This window comes from Macrotis lagotis, chromosome 6, assembly GCF_037893015.1.
Source record: "Macrotis lagotis isolate mMagLag1 chromosome 6, bilby.v1.9.chrom.fasta, whole genome shotgun sequence".
Taxonomy (NCBI): Eukaryota; Metazoa; Chordata; class Mammalia; order Peramelemorphia; family Peramelidae; genus Macrotis; species Macrotis lagotis.
In genome coordinates this window covers 112,403,191-112,422,403 of record NC_133663.1, presented here as the reverse complement: position 1 = coordinate 112,422,403, position 19,213 = coordinate 112,403,191, and the positions used below count along the sequence as shown (strand labels likewise).

The following is a 19,213-nucleotide window of genomic DNA, read 5'->3' as shown; positions in this document are numbered from 1 at the left end:
AGTTAAAATTACGGAAGTTAGTGACCATGATTATTTGATAATTTACAGTTATTCTGTGAGGTAGTGTAGGGAAAAAAAGCTTAGAATTATAGAGCTGGATTCTGTTTCTTAGCCTTAATTTACTAATAGGCCTAGAAATATTTGCTGGAGCTCTAATTCACACCTAGGCCTTGTGACTATCAAAATCCAATGCTTTTCCCTTTATCTTGTTCTTGTCTTATTGTGAGTTGATGATCTTTTCCTTTAATCCACTTAGAAGTGTGAAAAAAAAAAGAAAAACACTAAGAGATCTAAGAAGATAAAGCTAAATTTAATAAAGAATTATCAAGCAGAAAAAGTGAGAGTCTAAAAGAAAGGGAAATTTGGCACTTTGAGTGAAAGGTAAAGGTTTTCAGGACATTAAAGGAAATAAAAATCTGGTTAGAAGTACAGGTATTAGGTACACAGCAGGTACAAATGCATTTTTTATAAAGAAAATAATTCAGGTGTGGCTAGGTGGCACAGTGGATAAAGCACCAGCCCTGGAGTCAGGAGTACCTGGGTTCAAATCCGGTCTCAGACATTTAATAATTACCTAGCTGTGTGGCCTTGGGCAAGTCACTTAACCCCATTTGCCTTGCAACAAAAAAACAAAACATAAACCTAAGAATAAAAATAAAAAGAGAGTATAAATCCTGGAATAGAACTTAAAAATTTGTAGTGCTTTTATGTACATTAATTTGCTTGGGTGTTAAAATAATTCCTTGGGATTGGGTATCATAGGAGGTGCTGTCTTGCCTTTAATGATATATTAACTGACATGCCTTTGGTCATACAAGTAAAGTATAAAAAGCAGCATTTGAACCCAGGTCTTTCTGACTTCCAAATCCAGCAAATTGTTGACTACCCTACCTCTTTGAGGGTGTGAAAATAGAGCTGAATAATTAACAAAAGGACTTTTTAAAAATATGTTTTTAAAAAACAGCATTTACATATTTACCTGTATGTCTACTTTGTAACAAAAACAGCTGAGTGAGACTGATAGTACTGACACTATTCCACGTCCAAAAAATCTGAGAGAAAAAGATGTTTACATCAGTTTTAGGATTAATATTTTACATTAACCTGAATTTTTATCTTTTAGTATTATATAATTATTTAGTAAATTTTTGCTATTTAAATTATATGAAAAATCGCTTGATTCTGCTTTTTTCATACAAATCTTACGTAGTTTTCTTAAAAAGTTTCAAATTGTTGGAATGGTTAGACCAGTGCCAAGTTCAGTATGTATTAAGAGTTCTTATCTTGTATAGCTCATTCAGCACTGCTGGTTGTGGGTTCCTTTATGTTTACCAATTTAATGTGAGGCAAAACCAATAATGTTGCAATATTCATTTCTCTTAGTGATTTGCTGTAACATTTGTTAATTGCATTTCTTAATTCTGACTGTCACTTTTTCGTATCTCGAATACTTAACTAAGAAATGGCTCTTAGTCTCATTTTTTTTATCAATTTACTATAGCAGATTTTATTCTGTTAGTTGATTAAACTATTTTTCCTAACCTAATTTCTCTTGGTTTTGTTTCTGCAAATGAATTTTAATTTTATGTAATTCAAGATCTATTTTATCTTTTATGAATACTTCTAATCATTAGTTTAGAATTCTCCTCCTTATAATTGTGAAAGGCACCTCCTTTCATTCTCTTAATCTCATACCAGTGTTGTTTCTTTTTAAACAGAAAATTAAGAATCCATTTGAATTTATCATAAAAATAAGAACTGGTAAGTTTTCTGCCAAACATATACAGTAAGTTTTCCTAGTAGTTTTTGTCAAATAAGAAGGGTCATGGTTTTAACAGTAGGGACTGAATGACTAGCATCAACCTTCAAACATACTACAAGGTATCAAAGTGCTGTTAAGAGATTCATAAGGTGGAATAATCAAAGCAACTCATTCTGAAGTGAGAAAAAGTGAGCCTGGAAGAAAACATATAGGCCTACATCATAAGAAAGTTTCATTCTAGTATTGGGAGTTTGGGCTTAATAATGAAGTGTTTTTGGAAAAATTATAATGTTTGATGTCCAGTTTCAAGTAGCATGCCTTCCACATCAAACCTGCTGTTCTTAACATAAGGTTGGTATAACCACATAGATGAGTAGCTTAAAATGAGATCCTGGTTTGTAGTATGGGCGAGCTCTTCCACAATGATGCATTTGAGGAGTATTTCCGTCTTGTACATTTCTGAAAGCTTATGGGAAACTTCATAGAAGTAAGCTGTAGGTCATGTATGGAAAAGAGGTATTTGATAATTTCCATTTCCATGATGGTAATTTTCTAGGTTACAAATTCCTTTACTGGTGGATGTGAACTGTTCCATTTTCATCTGTATCATAGCCAAGTTTTCCAAAGTGTCATGAAGCTCCTTGCACAGCATCTCAAGTTCTTTATTATATTTTGAATGTACTTTTAGAGGATGAAAACCAGAAGCAATACTGTTGCATTCCAATTCTACTTTGTCTTCAGAAAGTGCACTGATTTTTATGTTTCCTATTTTGTTTGCAACAGAAAATCCTTTATTGTTGAGAGCTTCCCATTTCGATGATAAATTATGCTAATCTACAGCATTGGACTTAATTTTTCTTGCACTGACAGATAAGACAGTCCTTTTGGGAGTAACCATGCCAGAGTTCTTCACATCCATAACTTTGGTGCCCAAGATCCAGGCCGTAGGAAGGTTCCTTAAGGGACTTTTAACAGAAAAGAGCATCCATATCCAGAGAAGGAACTTAGGAGTTTAAATGAAGACCAAAGCTTATCATCTTCAATTTTTTAAAAAATTTTCTTATGCATTATATCTATTTTTTCTCTCTGTTTTCTTTCTTCCATTTGAATATGATTCTTCTGTACAACTTGATCAATATGGATATATGTTTAACATGATTATAAATGTAGAACCTATATTTGATTGCTTTCTAAGGAAGAAGGAAGGGAGGAATGGAGGGAGAAAATGCAAATATCAAAATTTTGAAAAAAAAGTTTCCTTTTCTATCTCTAATTCCCTCAAATTTACCTATAAATGATGTGATCTATAGAGAAAAGACTAGGAGAATCCAGAGATAATATGCCGATTTTTTGTAATCAGTCTTATGGAAATTATGTTGGAATCAATAAATATACTTTAAAAATATTAAAAGAAAAAAGTAGAAAGCCAAGAATCTCAAAGTCCAGGTGTATCCAAAATTTAGAAGATTGGGAAGAATTAAATTTCTATAAAGCAGGTATTGTTGGCAGGTAACACATGACTATCAAGAAATATAGAAGCTAAAAAATGATTTAATTTGGCCATTAGAAAGTAATTGATGACCAAAAGAACACCTTTACTAGAAGTTGGGGGAAGAGGAGTCAAATTACAAGACATTGTGCCTTGAGAGGCATACGAGGGAATATAGGAGTTTATTGTATTAGCACAGACTATTTGAAGAAAATTAATGATGAAGGGAATAATGATGGAATGCAAACTTGAGGAAGTTTCTATTTTGAAATACCTATATTGAAGAAAATTTGAGATTTTGCTTGTCTGGATTTATCAGTATTATTTAAGCATCATACATTTAAAAACCTAACTCAATAGATTAAAATTTCCATGAATTAAGAGATCATTTTATTTGTGTTATATCCTCATCACCTCACAAAATTCTTGACATATAGTAGCTGATTAGTAAATGCTTGTTTAAAAAAAGTCAGTTGAAAAGCTGGCCATTGGCATTAAATGACTGATTGTTTTTTAAATTCTTTTTTCAAATAAATTTAACTCATTTTCAATTATATAAATAATAGGTTTAAACTTTTAGTATAAATTTTTTATCTATTGTAAGCAGAGGTTACTATCATAGATGACCTCAAAACTTTTTTTAAAAAGAGATACACTATTAAAATAATTTATAAAAATTACACAAGGAAAAATCTAGGTTTTTACTTTTCACTATCATTGCTAGGTATTTGATGATCTAACTTAAGGACCACTGCTAGATCCTTAGTTCAGGAACTCATAACATTTTTCAAAAGTCAAAGATTTATATTCTCAAAATTCCTCAAGCAAGCTAAGTGGTTATCAAAACATTTGCATTCTCTCCAATCTAAAGTTCAGGAATTTCCACTATTTGACTTTGTGGCTCCTCTCTCCAAAGTTTTGATATTATAGGCTGAAAAGTTATTCTTCTTTCCCTCTTAAATTAAGTCAAATAACTCTCTCTTTATCCAGAAAATTGAATTATATGACTTTATATCCTTTTGCTGTGACCTTTTGAACAGCATTGATGATACCATGAGCAATTGTAATGTGACTCATCCCTGTCTTAATAAATCTGCCATTAAAGATCTTCTGGTCCTACCCTAATATCCAGGATTGATCTTGGCTCTTTAATACTCCTTTCTTCAAATAAATTTCATTGAGCATCTTTTTTTTTCTGAAATTTCCATTGAATATGTCCAATATAAGGAGATAGACTTTAAATCTGGCATACCCAAATTCAATCAAACTATCCCTAATTGCTGAGATGTAATCACTTGTCAATGGGTTTACTAGGACACGGGTTATTGAAATGTCATAACCTTTGCACCTTTGGTACTGATCCACATCTCATAAAGAAAATATCCCTAACAAAGGCTTATTTCACAGTGATTCACTTCAGTTAATCAGATTCCCCTTATGAACTTGCTATATATATGAATGGAGAGATTAGAAAGTAGAGAAGTAGAAATGGGAAGTTGTGTGATTTCAGTAATTTTCTATTTTTTTCAGTGACAAATTAGGTATCTCATTCATAACAGCATATGAGTGTCATTCAAAGATTGTATGGTTTTTGGTTTGTATAAACTGTTCTTTCAAAGATTTAAGACAATTCTTAACAAGCTTAAGTGAAGTTTAAACAGAATTTAGATGAAAGCACAGAAAAAATCTCTATGATTCAAAGATTTATAAGTCCATCTAGTTATAGAAAGAAAAATAATTAATTTAATTTAGCAATTTGATTAGACTTTGGAAAGTTCTAACCTTTTTTTATTTTATAAAACCAAAAGATAAAAAAAACCATTCATCTGTTACTATAACAAATTCAGATTGATTTAGGTAATGTTTCTTTTCAGATGTATTTCTCAATGGCCACATAATCTAGTGGTCTACCTCTGTACTTTTAAATAAAAATAAAAATTTTTTAAAAAGATTTTAAATTGTTAAAATGGAATTTATTAGCCAATTTCTCCCTAGTTGGTTTTTGAATTGTTTTGATAGCAAAAAGAACTGTGATTACTATTATTAAGTGGCACACTATGAGATTCAATAGGTCTGCTCAGCAGCAATTAGAAGAAAAATTCTCATTTATATAATACTTTATACTTTGTGAAATAGGCATATTCTCAAACCTTGTCCTGTACATGTTGCAGAAAAAGAAACTGAGACTGAGCAATCCAATTTTCTATATTCATAAACCATACAATTAGAGAGAAGATTTAAAGAGGTCTGCTACTACTTAATCCCCGCCTAATTCTCATTATATCAATTCCATCAATCTAGGAACAAATAGTTTGACAACCATAAAGTTCAATTAACTGATATCATCAATGCGTGCAATTGTGACTGTGAAACTTTATTAGAACTCTATTTCCTTGGATGTTTAAATAAAATTAACTTTCTCCTGATCTTAGCTGAATGATAGTAATTTTGTTTTCATTAACAAATTTAAAGGTAAGCTATGATATAAATTACTTTCAAATATAAAGAAGTTGTTTAATAGAGGAATATATGCAAGTGCTTGACTCCTGAGTCACTTTTAACTTCACTATTTTATCACCAAAATAACATTGGTAGAAAATGAAACAGATTCACATCTGATTAGGAAATATTTCTGATCACTCAGAAGTAGACAAAACTAATTTAGTGCAAAAAAGATGCTGAAATTACACAAAATTTTCCTACTTATAATCCTTTAAGATTTTGACTTGACTATTGACATGGTCCATGAAGTTGTAGTTTAATTACTTTTGGAATTTTTTTTGTCATTTCATTTGAATATAATTCTTTCTAACACTATTTGTGTCAGGTACTAACAAAGATACTGGAGTGATTTGCCATTTCCTTCTCCATCTTATTTTACAAATGAAGAAACTGAAGAGAATAGAGTTAAGTTACTTGCTCAGAGTCATGCAACTAAGTGTTGGATGTCAGATTTGAACTCTGGAAGATGAATTTTCCTGATTTTAGGCATGGTCCTCTATCCACTGTGCCACCATATGCCCATTTTTGGAATTATCAAAATAAATTTTGTTAAAGTATATTAAAATTATATTGTATCATATATTTTTATTTAAAACTGACTGATAATTATCAGGTTGGTATATTGAAAAGACTGTTTCACTAAGAATGATTGAATTGAAGCAAATGAAAAAGTTATTTATAAATATGTATCAAGAATCTTACAGGTCAAAAGCACGAATTCTCATCTCGGCTTAGCCAAAATTTGCTGTGTCCCTTGAATGAAATACTTATCCTTTCCCATTCTCAATTTTCTTACATGGAGAATAACATTATTAGGCTCACATGTTTCCTAAGGTTCTCTCCAGATCTAGAATGTGATGCTTTATCAAACAAAAATTAATAAAGAGACATGCATTATTCACTAGCAGAATGATTTTATTAAACTGACTGGGACAATTCTAGATTTACATAAAACTTTAATACTTATTCCAACATTCAATTTGGATGAAAATAGTTCTTGTACACTAAATACATGATATTTTAATAAACTTAAGTAAGAGCAAGTTAATCTAGTTGCCATATAATTAACCCAACTAGGCAAGCAATAAATGTGCTATTTTACCCTAATTGATAGATTAAACTTGCAAAGTTTGCACATTTAACTGGTGTTTAACAAAATAACTGTAGTGGGTTGATTGGATATCAATTAATTGACAAAAATTAGCATGTTAATTGGCATTTATCCTACTATAGTAGTAGTTATCTAGTCAATTGCTAATTAAACCATTTAACACATTCCCTTCAATTTTCAGGAATGAAATTATACATACATTGCCCCCTTAATTTTTGAGATAATTATATGGCAACTAGATTTATTTCCCATATATAGTAAAACTCTAGAGCTAATATCATAACAATCAATATTTAAGTCCTATTAAAGAGCTTTGTTAAATTTAAATATGTGTTCTGACATTTGAATTAGATTATTATGGTTTTTTTCAGGAGGCAACAACTCTGATTATCGCAATTAGACTACTGCTCTTATTTGCAAATAATTTTAAAATGTCTGTAGTAAGGGATATGGGAGACATAACAGTAGATACTATTTCTGCTTTCTTTGCTTAGTCTTGGCAGTATGATATTCATATTTTAAATGTTATATAAAAGGGTGATGTAACTTTCCCAAAGTCACCTAACTGAAAAATATTAGTAAATATTCAAAAGCTGATGTTTCCTGATGCTAGGACTGATAATCTTTCTACTAAAACTCACTGCTTTTTAAGGTTTTGTTCCTTTGAGTAAAGGGAACAAAAAGTACTCAATGAGAAAACATTAAAGAAAAAAGAAATAAAATATTGCAATATACAAATAGTAAAAATTATAGTTAAATTATTGAAAATTATTTGAAATCATAAGGTTGTTCTTTGCACTGGAACCATTTCCAAGAAGGTAATTAAAATGACTATTTATAGTACAACACAAAAAAGAAAAATAAAACTAATTGACCCTTCTAAATTAGTTTAGATTATCCAAGTAACTTCCTACTGGTCTTAAGTAACAACAAGGAAGTTTGGGATTTTGAAAATTCTGGAATATGAAAGGCAAATGAAGTGTTCTATTACAACTTGAAAGAATAGCAAAAGAGTAGGTGATCAGGAGAACTCATTTCAAGAGAAATACAGGGAGACAAAAAAGAAAAGAAAAAAAGAATGGAAGAAAGAAATAAAATAAAGAGTAAAAAGACAGAAAGTCAGAAAAAAGAGAGAAAGAGATAGAAAAAAGAGAAAGAGACAAAAGAAAAGAGAAACAAAGAATGTAAAGGGAAAACTGTTTTTTTTTTCAATTTTTAGATCTATTGGTCAGTTTCCAAGCCATGCTTGGTTAAATCATCCCCAGTCACTTCCTAGTCATCTCTTATAAAAAGATGTGTGACCCATCATCTATATGACTGTAATACCTCACGATAACATAGGGAGTTATTCTTTATTTTCTCCCCAAATATCAAGGCAGGGTAATAAGTAAGAGATTTACAATGCTACCTTTAAGGGACTCTTTTAATGATGGTTGGAAAAAGGATCATTTGCACGTGAAAAAAATTCTTATATGTGTCTGTTAGGTTTAGGAAATGGAGCTCTGAAGTAGGGTAATACAATTTCATGAGGCAGAAAGGGTTTCCTTTTATATGAAGCAGTGGCATGGTTCATTGTAAGTGAATTGGGAAAGAGAGGGTCATTTCTTTTTGAGATCACAGAATCATGAGTTTAGAATTTGACAATTCATTTTACAGCTTAAGATTCAAATCTGAAGTTGGGTCCTATCACATCAATCACTGGGAAATACTATTTTTAGAAATAGAATCAAAAATACCTCAGAATCTAACCTTTCCAATGGCCCATTTCATCGATAAGAAAACTAAGGTCCTTAGTACCTAAGGAATTGGAATTTGAACACGGGTATGCTATCTCTAGATCCATTTTTTTTCCACTTTACCATGTTGCCTGTTCCAAAGATCAATCAAACCTTTCAAAAACTGCTTCTCTAATATTGAGCAAGTCAGTGATGAGATAATTAGTGAAGAGATAATACATATTAATGATAAATCATACTGAAGGGAAAACTATTGGGGATAAAAGCAATGATTTAGTAGTAGGATTAATAAAAGACTGGAAGATATTATTGAATAATTCTATTTTTTTAAGTGACTTGCCCAAGGTCACACAGCTAGCCCATTATTAAGTGTCTGAGCTCACATTTGAACTCAGATCCTCCTGACTCTAGGGCCAGTGCTCTATCTACCGTACCACCTAGCAGCCTCAAGACTGGAAGATATTTTATAAGAGACAATATTAGTGAAGATATTGATGAGGAACTCTGAGAGTCCAGTTAATGATAAGGAATGTTAGTAAGGATGTAAATGAAGAAAACCCAGGCATATTCACAATTTTCATCTTTCACTAGATCAGAGTATGGTGGCTGTGGTACAAATATAAGATTTAATTCAGATCGAATTCTAGAGAAGCATGGAAATGAATTACAGGATCTGATGCTGAGCAAAAGGAGCAGAACCAACACATTAACAACAACATTGTGAGATGATCAACCCTGATGAGTGCATCTACTCTTAGCAGTTCAGAAAGCTACAACAACTGTATTAGACTGCCTATGAACAATGCTATTCCCATCCAGAAGAAAAACAAAACAAAACACAAATCAGAATCTGATGAACACTACATTCTCTTTTAAAAAATATCTCTTATACATTTCTTTCCCTTAATCCTAGTTCCTCATGTCAAAAATAGCTAATCTGTAAGCATGTTTAACACAAATGTGTATGTATAATAACCTGATTGTTCATCATTGAGGGGAGGGTGATGGAGGGAAATTTTGTACCTTAAAATATATACAAACATATGTATATGTGTGTGTGTGAATATGGATGAATGTTGAAAAATTTTCATAATAGGTATTTGGAAAAATAAAATATAAATAAAAAAGAAAAGCCCAAATGACAAAAAAAATAGATTTAAGTCAGCTGAAGATTTTAATGTAAAGAGCCTTGATTATTTTGATCTCAGCAGATATTCTATATCTGACAGAATATTGTGTTGGGGAAGGGAATAAAATATTTTTTCCCAATTAGTTGTTATAAGAAAACAATTAATATAACTTCCTAGTCAATTTCACCATAATTCAACCACCATAATTACCTCTTCCTGTTTTGGTATTTCTAGTGGGAGTGACAACATGCTGAAATCCATTAACCATTGCAATACTTCCAGTTTAGGGGATACCATCAAAAACTAAAATTTCAGATTTTTAAGGAGTCTCCAGTCTTCTACCCTGCTTCTCATCAATCAGTATCATCAAGTGCTTAATAGATCTTAAAGATTGCACTAGGTATGGACTTAAAGATAAAATCAAGCCTCTAATAATAGATATTAGGTATTGCTTTGGTTTTCAAGAAAATACTCACTAGTAAAGAAAATACTCACTTTCAAGAGAATACACACTGGTATTATCACTAATTGATGATACTTGATTATTTATAATATCAAATTGAGGAAACTGAGGCAAGGGCTAAAAGACTCAGATCATTTAGTACAATCTAAGGTGCAATTTGAACTTAGGTTTCCTGACTCCAGGCTGAATACTCTTATGTGATAAATCACATAGCTATTTCAAAAGTTCAAACATAATATTGGGGGACTGATGATTTTTTTTAGGTTTTTTCAAGGCAGATGGGATTAAGTGGCTTGCCCAAGGCCACATAGGTAGTTATTAAGGGTCTGAAGCCACATTTGAACTCAGGTACTCCTGACTCCAGGGCCAGTGCTCTGTCCTCTGTGCCACCTAGCCACCCCGGGACTGATCATTCTTAATTAATTTTAAGATAAAACAAGTGTTCAAACTGACAAGGAGACATTAATCACTAGAGAACTATTTAAGAGAAGGAATATACCAGATGGAAGCATGTAAGAAATACTATTAGATGAAACAAATTTCTGACCATCAAAGTGTCCTTGAACCCTTAAGGAAATAGTAGTCCATTTATTAATATGAATTAGTAGAGTTGATAAGAATTTTATAGGTAAATGGTAAGTTGTTTTGTTCATCCAAATGAGGTTTATAGTATTTGTAGATCTATTTCTTTTCCACAAAATATAAACATTAATGAATAGACAGAAAACATTTATCTATTATTTATTAAAAATATAATACCTAAGATCAAACTCAAGGAGCCTGAAATTAAATTTTAAAATTAACTTCATGTAATTATATAATTTGAAAGCTAGCAGAGATTTTGATATTTTTCTTATCCAATCTCATTAAAAGATGAGTAAAATGTTGTGAAAAGAATTAAAATTACTTGTAGTAATTTGGAAATTTGTTGGAATTATATATCAAGAAATTGATCACCCTACACATTTCAATTTTAATAATGTTGAATTTAAGTACCATATGCTTGCATTAACTCATTTCTGACTCTGAACATAAAAGAACATGTAGTCTCCCTATGGCTAACCGTTTTGTTGCTTGATGTTCATAGTAAAGCACCCTAATCTTATTTCCTTTATTTTAACACTTCTTGTAGTGATTTTGTCTCAAAATGCCCAAAATATTTTTTTAAATTCCTAGTGAATAACCTAATCTGAAGCAGGAAAGAAATGACCTTTTATTGATTAGTAGTTAATTGCCTTTTGTCTTTCTATCACATATAAAATGCTGTTGACCTTTCAGAGAAGAAAGAGTAATTGTCAAGTATGTCTGTGAAATGGCTTAAGGAAAAAAAAATCAAAAATTTAATCTGTTACAGTTTAGACAAAAGACTGAGTAAAAATGTATAATTAGCAAGATCATTGATTTTGATTTGCTTGGTGTCATTATTATCCTAGAATAGTGGATATATATATATATATATATATATATATATATAGGTGCATGTAATATATACTGAACTATATTGACTAACTTTAGGAGCAAACAATTTTTTTTACTGATCTGAAATTATCTTTTTATATTTGCAGCATCAGACTATTGTTACCTGCTGGCTTCAATTGAATTGAGTAATTGGGTATTCTAATTCTCACTTTGATGCTACTATTTCCTAACAGGGTTAGAATCTGTTGTTTTCTCTTTGTCTTCCAGGAGACATATAATTAGAATAAAGACAAAAATAAGAGAACAGCTAGAACAAATGATTTACCAAAGACTATACTGTCAAAAGCTATTTAGAGAATTTTCAGCTCACAGGTAATTGACCCAATTCTTAAGAAAAGGTACTATTATTACTTTTAGAGTTCATTAGGTAATAGGCATGCATGAAGATAGTTCAATTTTGCCCTTCAAAAGAATGTATTCACAAAAATATCAATCTTCTAAAGATACTATAAAGTATGAGAAAAAATCAAATATTTCAGAGAGTTTTATTTTTATTTGCCATCTTCTCATTCAAAACCAACTTTATCAGCATGTAATTAGAAAAGCGTCTTGTTTCTACAATAGCAATGTTGATTTTTTAATAATTCTACTTGCTTTTTACTTCTTGTAATCAGCAACATATATTTTTGTAGGAAGTTTGGTAAGATAGAGGATGTGATGTTTCTTTAGAATAAGGTAAAATAAATTAGTAAAAGATGGAGATTTGATCCATAATTATGATCTTACTTTTATATTTGAACTAACAAACTATTCATATTTGCATACCACATATGTAATATAAGGAAATCAAAGGTGGCCATACTAATATTGAAAACTATGCTTCTAAATAGTTTTATACTAATTTTGCTCAGTGTATCCAGTGCATGAATGCAATACAGAAAATAACTTTATTTGCTTTCTGAACAAAAAGTAAACTCTAGATAGCCACGCTTCTACTAAGTTCTAGATGGAAAGTTACTATTATCTAAACTGAAAACCTACCCGACTTTCACAATATCCATTGATTATTTTCTAAGAAATATAGGAGGAAATTATTTTTCTTTATTATTAACTATTATAAATTAATTATAAATAGTATATGTTCAATATTTACTTTTTCCATTATTATTAATTATTTTATATTTAAAGACTAGACACCTCCCCAAGGAAATGTCAAGTGATATCATGGACTTTTCTATGATCCACGTTGTCAGCAATTTATTAAGCTTCAAAGCTGGCTTCATTTAAAAATATATATAGACTTTTAGCTGAAAATATTGAAAATATTGCCATTTTTACAAGTTTTCAGCAAATTGATGTTTTACTAAACAGAAAAATTATATTTAAGTCTATTTACAATTATTATTTAATAATATTTTTCTATCTGAGAAGTCAAATATAATTGAAATTAAAAGCTATTGTGAGAGAATATAGTGTTTATAGTTTGCTTTTACAGGAACAGATATGTTAGCAGTAGTGCATAGTGGTTCAAATCTAGCCTCAGAAACAATCCATTTAACTTTTTTCTTTTTTTTGCCTATTTCTTCATCTGTAAAATCATAATACTATAGTATTTGTATATTATAGCTTCACAAAGTTTTGTGATGCAGAAAATGAGAATATTTTTCTGTTATATACTATAAAAGTATGAATTTTTGCTATTTGAGTATTTATTTTATGTTGCACCATCTTTCTTTAGTTCCTCCAATTAATGTAATGACTATTACTGGAATGAAATTTTGAATGTGCTTTCCTTCATATTTAGTGACTTCAACATCTCTGCTAATGATTCATTGGCTTTAATTTTATATTCCTTCAACTTTACTGTAACAACAGACTTCCATTTTCAGTTTAAATGAATCTCTATTCAACATGACTACCCCCTAGAATCTTAACACACAGAAGGATCACAATTTCAATATCATGAGCTTATATCTTGATCATTACTGCTACCAAATAATACAGCCTTGAGGCTCAGTTAGGGGTTTCTGTTAGAATTTCAACTGCATCTATTGAAAGGTCACAAGAACCTAATATGCTAATGTGTAAATTCAATGTGTACTAGCATGTATGAAACTAATTCAAGATCACTCCTCCATTAACCGTGAACACTGAAGTGGTGAAGTTTGAAATTGAACTACAGTGACCATCCCAGAAAACATTTTCCCATATATCCAATGGAAGCTTATAAGAGTATTATAAAATACTTGGGCCATTTTTTATAAGGTACTCTCTGGTTATTTTCTAAAATGGCAAAACCTCGGTAGTCTCTATGTCTTCTTCTTTTCTCATGGCAGCAGAGAGTCATAATTTTCTACTAAAAAATATCAAAACAAAACTATGGGTTCAACTCTTGCTTCATCTCAACACTGTCTCTAAATTGCCCATCCATTTACTACTACTACTACTACTACTACTACTACTACTACTACTACTACTACTACTACTACTACTACTACTACTGGACATCTTGTGCTTAGCTTCCACATGCCTTTTCTACTTTGTTTTCTGAGCAAGTGATCAAGATTCTGTGTTCCACTGGAAATGACAGCAGAATCAGGGAAAGAGTATAAACCACCACTACCCCCTAATTACATTCTCCATTCTAAAGAAAGAATGTCTAACATAATCTTGTAGGGTAGAGTAGAAGCAAAAGACACATATAAAATCCGTTTCTTCTTTTAAATAACATACCCACTCAAAGTGTATTTATTGGGAAGAGGTAAAAATAAAGATCTTCTCAAAATTTGCCACTGCATACGAAGACAACAATTCTCTGCACTGAATGATGACTGATATGTGCAGAAGCAGTCAAGGAGTATTTTATCTTCAGTGTACCAAGATATCGAGTCAACTTGCTCTGCAGACCTAGAAAATTTCCAGGGAAGTTCTGAGGACAAACTCCTTGGAATAACCCCTCTAAGCCAATTCCACCTTCAGTGTATAAAGCATCTAGGGAAAGGAGAAGAGATGGTAAGGTTACTTTTGAAATCTGGCAGCAATATTAAAAAAAAAGGAAAAAAAAGGATCAAGTTATAATCAAAATAATAACAGCCATAAGTAATAATCCTTTAGGGAAAAGACTGTATTACTTTCTTCTTTTTAGTTGCAGTATCTCACACTTTGCCCATATACATAATAATAAATGTTTGTTGTATTGTTTAAAAGAAGAAGAAAAAGAATTCCATGCAGATATCAAGAAAAGGTGAATTAGATTAAGCTTAGCATAAGAAAAGATAGAGGAAAAACACAGGAGTTGCCATCACTAAGATGAGCAAAAGAAAAGGTCAGACATTTTTGATAGTCTCTAGCAATTAACAAAATTTACATCCATAGACCTGAGACTTGGGAATGTGTGAATACAGGCAATTAGACATTAAAGGTAGAATATAAGTTCAGATGTTTATGTTTGCACCAATTGCCATTTTAAATTTTAAAGAGGATCAGATGATTATGAGAGTTTAAAAGATCAGAGAAGCGGGTGGGTGGAGTGTTGATAATGCTCATTTTTCTCTCCCCAGGGAGGCAATAGGCCATGGAGTGAATTAGCAACAATAAACATATTTTTTCCCTAAATATGATTGCCTTCCAGGAGGATCTGTGCAGTATCATAGAGTAGGAAAATGATCTCTCTATGTATTAAGTGATATAACTACTGCTACCAAGAACTTTGGCACCTGGTAGAACATCTATTGTACATGGTTTTATCATAAGGAGCATTTTAGGAACTATATATTTAGAAACCATAGAAATTATTTCCTTAAATTTCTAGCTTATAAAATCCATCTCTTCCATTTCCAAATACCCATCAAACTGATTTTTCATACTTACTAGGACATATTATTTCTCTAATTTATCTGAACGTTTTTTTTTCTTTTTGCGTGGAGTAGAAGAAACCAATACGCTAAGACTGAATTGCCTGATGCTAGAAAAAAGCGTAAAGACAATCTAATACAAATTCCTCATTTTTCATACTAGGAATTGAATCATGAAAAGTTTAAGTGACTTGCCCATAGTCACACAGGATAAGACATACAAGAGACTTCAACTGATCCTAGGCTCTTTGACTCCAATAATATGTAATTTTAAATGTGTAAAAGTTGGACAGTGAGTGACTCTAGGGCACAACTTGGAAATATTTAAACACAAAAACTCATAATCCCCCATTTTACATTTTCTACACCTTATTTTTTTTCTTCTGATAGTATGGGAAAATTCCAACTAATTTATTATTCTAGTTGAATTTTGACCAAAGAGGATTGTATTAGTTTCTTTTTTTGTTTTAAGGTTTTTTTCTTTTGCAAGGCAAATGGAGTTAAGTGACTTGCCCAAGGTCACACAGCTAGGTAATTATTAAGTATCTGAGGCTGGATTTGAACCCAAGTACTCCTGACTCCAGGGCTGGTGCTTTATCCACTGCGCCACCTAGCCGCCCCTATATTAGTTTCTAATTCAATTAAAATGGTTTGCTTTATTTGAAATGGGTAACATTTAAAATTAAATTTTTTAGTTGTTCCTCCAGGGTTATTATGCCAGTCCATTTCACTCCAAATTTAGGTTTAAATTTACTGTTTTAAGTGTCTTTTTTGAAAGTCCTTAAGATTGAATTTATTGCAAATTGTTCTATCCTCTCACAAGATTTGGAAAACTTAGGGGTGCAAAATGATCACCTCAATTACCAAGATGAATTTCAAAAATAAAATATTGGGTCAGTGTTTCTAGAGCTTTGAGTAGTGTTTTATTTAAGTAATTAATTCTCTTGTGATTTGGCAAAGTAAAGATTGTTATTCCATGAACTAGCCCACTAGTGTATTAATCAAGTTGTTTGATTTCTACTTTATGAAGATAGAAGAAAAGGGCAAAGAAAGGATTGGAATATTATATCAGTAGCTCAATTTGGGCTTCATATTATAATTCCATTGTTCTTCATTTATATGAAGACAAAGCTCTGAAGGTGAAATAAAATGGGGAACTCATTTGTCATTTCTTTTTAATAGGCAATATATTAAGAGGTGAATTTCTAGCCACTATTCGAAATTTCCATATCCAAAATACCTAACAAAATCCTTTGAAGTAATACTGCCAAAACTCCTTGGTGGTGGAACACAAAAACTAAACTTTCCCCCAGTGTATGGGGGGGGGGCTTCTAAATTATATCTGAAAAGTATTAGTGAATAATTGAAAGAGATTATCAATTGGAAGTAAACAACTACACAGAAAATTTATTTTGAATGACTGAACATTTTAAAAAAATGAGTTTCCATAAAAAAAGCTTAAACAAATGAATGTTTAGGAAAGTGAACTCCCATCATTTGTAAGAAAAGAGAAGATTAGTCATGTAGACTAATTTGCATAAATGATGTGCTCTTTAGAAAGGTCGGATTTATTCACAAGGGAGATGAAGTCCAGCAAAGAGGAATGAAAAGGCTCAAGGAAGATTGAAATGAAACCAGTTCAGTCTACAATTGGTTTAAACTTGTATTCTGTCCTCTGTCACGTCTTAATAATTCAACTCAAGACAACAGATTTTAGGGTAACCCTTCCCATTAATAATGATTATTACTGTAGGGTAACATTTATTAAAGTTTTAAAGTCAATTTTATATATATTTTCTCATTTGAATTTATAAAAATCCTATTAGGGAGATGCTATTATAATTCCTGTTTTTTAGAAGAGGAATTGAGGCTGAGAAACTCAATTCTTAAATATCTGAATCAGGATTTGAATACTGGTCTTACTGACCCATAACTAGCCCTCTATCCACAATCATCTGATAAGCAAAATACACAGGGATGAAAATCCAAACAATTAATCTTTTTTAAGTATTACATGAGGAAGAAATGCAGACTAATGCAATCCCAAATAGAGTGTTATAGGGGTAAAGGAAACAACCTTTTAATGAGCTCTAGGAATATTTGGAGAGATTAAATCACTTTAAATTGAGAGGACTCATTAAGATGACATGGATAAGGTTATATCTCTGCTGAACCTTTATGGAAGAGAAGATGTTTAATTTGTTGAGATTTTTATTGCTTCCTTTCCATACTTTTTTGTTTTAGGACAATAAAACATAAGAACTTAGATTCAGGGTCATAAGAAACCTGAGATAGCATAAAGACTAACATCCTCATTTTTTGAGTGAGAAAATACACTCAGAGAAGTAATAGGGTTTGGCTAAGATCACATATTTGGGAATAGGCAGGGGTGGAATTAGAATCCAGGTGCTGAGTCCATAAACAGGTCTTTTTCCTCTTTACCCCCTAATAAGAGGAAGGAACACATTTTATGAATTAGGGATGACTTACATTCATGTGAACCCCAACAGACCTTTACATGGTAGACTGCTTTAGAAGCATACCTCAGAATTAATATCTTTTAAAATTTAAATAATTTGATTTTCTAAAGAATTTGAAAAAAACTTCTTTCCTTGAATGAAATAATTCTAGGCATAAAATGACAATTTACCTTTATCCATGCCTGTACATTTTTTGAATAGCAGAAGAAACCTACATTTCTACATATAGACACAGTGAAAAACCTGCTTAAAGATATTTGTTATAGAACTCTTTCTTTAGAATAATTTATAGAAGCAGAAGTAGTTGGTTCTCATTTACATTTACTTATCTAAAAGAAACATCTTCTCCAGTTTTCTGCGTCTGGTAAACATAATCAACCCCAGAGACAGAGGAAAAAAAAATAAGAATCAATATTGAATTTAAGCAAACTATAAGTTGAGATAATATCAGTGAAACATGAGTAACTGTTCTAAAAGACTAAAATTGAATTTTTTAAATGTAATTAAATGTCTAAAGCCATTTTGAATTCTCAGAGGCATATATTCATTTGATATCTCTACAATGAGATCTGATAAAAGACAGAATTTACAAATAAATTAGGAATGATGTACCTATGTCATAAGGCTAAATGTGGATGTTTTCTTATAAATATTTGAAAAAATATTAAAATATTCAAAAATTCTGATGTCCTACTTGAAGAATATCAGTATTAATGTAGAAGTTATGAGTTAAAAACAATTCAATATAGCAAATAAAAGTAAATAATTTGTTTTTTTTGCTTGTGTCCATCACTTTGTGACCCTACATGGGGATATCTTGGCAATGATACTGGAGTGGTTTGCCATTTTCTTCTCAGATTGCTTTACAGATGAAGAACCTAAGGGAAATAGCGATATGTGACTGTTCACAAAGATAGTCACATAGGTAGTGTCTTAAATCAATGATGATGATTTTGAGGACAACAATGATGACTCCTCCTCCTCCTCCTCCTCCTGAGGACCACACCAATCAACTGAATGATTGGAAATGTGAGTTGTGCTACCATATTTATTATTATGAGGGTTATGCTGTTCAAGTCATCCTTCTCAGAATCCTTACATCCCATGGCCTGATTTGAAGGAAACAGGACTATTGGAAATAGTCTGATTACTGCAGGAGTCTTTCTGCCTACACTCCCTTGTGCAACCTAGCTGCTACTGAAAGAATTATAAATATCAACTTATGACAATTTTCACAAATTCAATACATATTTTTGTTGAGTTATAT

The 19,213-nt window shown here is 31.2% G+C and overlaps 1 pseudogene; it reads right to left on the bottom strand.

The window, feature by feature from the left end:
- Nucleotides 1-2,045: 2,045 nt before the first annotated feature.
- Nucleotides 2,046-2,681, bottom strand: LOC141491789 (cyclin-dependent kinase 2-interacting protein pseudogene; annotated as a pseudogene).
- Between the last annotated feature and the right edge of the window lie 16,532 nt (nucleotides 2,682-19,213).